The sequence below is a fragment of the Lupinus angustifolius genome, chromosome LG11, assembly GCF_001865875.1.
Source record: "Lupinus angustifolius cultivar Tanjil chromosome LG11, LupAngTanjil_v1.0, whole genome shotgun sequence".
Classification (NCBI taxonomy): domain Eukaryota; kingdom Viridiplantae; phylum Streptophyta; class Magnoliopsida; order Fabales; family Fabaceae; genus Lupinus; species Lupinus angustifolius.
This window is the reverse complement of record NC_032019.1, coordinates 11,791,759-11,793,191: the sequence shown is the minus strand read 5'-3', so window position 1 is coordinate 11,793,191 and position 1,433 is coordinate 11,791,759.

Here is a 1,433-nt window from a genome sequence, read left to right as displayed (position 1 = left end):
ATGCTTCTTGTGAGGAATTTTGAGATGATAATGGTATCACTCACAATTTCTATGCTCCTGGAACACCACAACAAAATGATGTTGTAGAGAGAAAGAATAGATCGTTGGAGGAACTGACACATACAATGTTGAATGAAACTAATCTACCAAAATATTTTTTTGTAGATGTAGTTAGTACAACATGTTATGTCTCCAACCAAGTCCTAATAAGACTTGTTCTAAAGAAAATCCCAGACTACCAGTTTCGAGTGATCTGATACCCTCTTTCTTCTCGTTGTATAAATTAGAAGAATGGAAACTCCTACTACTAAATCTAATGGATTAAAATCAAAGGAAAAAAAGTAAATGACATTTTAAGGTCAAGTTCTTACTAATAGGCCCTTTGAGTGATAAACGAATATGTTTGTTTGCATTCAATGATAGAAAGACTCTTAGAAATAAAAAATGTATAGTGTCATCAAACCCCCCTCACCACCATTGCTGGCATAGCCTTCAAGTTCAAGTTAAGGGCGAGGTTCAAACGAGGAAAGGCTTATGGTGGATACCTAGGCACCCAGAGACGATATGAACTCTTTAATGGTAGAAAACCAAATATTTCTCACTTGCATGTGTTCGGCTGCAAATGTTATGTGCTAAACAATGAAAAGGAAAACTTAGGAAAATTTGATACAAAAGTCGATGAAGGAATTTTCCTTGGCTACTCTCTTACAAGCAAAGCTTTTCGAGCTTTCAATAAGAGAATTGTGGCCATGGAATAATCTATTCATGTGACTTTTGATGAGACTAATCCAACCTTGGAAGAAAAACTCATGTTTGATGATGATGACTTTCCTAATTCATCCTTGGAAGAATCCATTAATGATGTAACAACCAACGCATAACATCTGAAAATAGATGACAATATACCTTCACAAGAAGAGCATATTGTTGAAATGTTTTTCTTGGGGGAGAGTTGGCTTTCCCTCAATTTCGTGTGTTTTCTTTTTATTTGATTAAGTAAGTGAACTCGGTTTTATTCTTTGTTCACCATCTTGACTTTGTTGAAATAAATTCCAACACAGGTATAATGGTTTCAAGAATATTCCAGTTGCAACTTATTTTTAATAATCATGTGAATATGTTATTCATTCTCTGCCTCATCTCGACTTTACTAGAATAAATTCTAACGCCGGTACAATGGTATCGAAGCAATCCCCTATTACATAATTATTAAGTACATTTGAATACCATCTCAGTTTTGTGGAATAAATTCCAACACCGGTTTAATGATATTCTAATGTACAAAAGTGATGAATAGTTAGTTGTTAGAAACAAATAAATAAATAAAGAACAAAAGAATAATAAATTTAAGTGACCTTTATTTATTTACTCCCTTTCGGGTTCCTTTTATTAACAAACCAAACTTCTTCCTTAAGGAAGGTTGGTATTAAAGA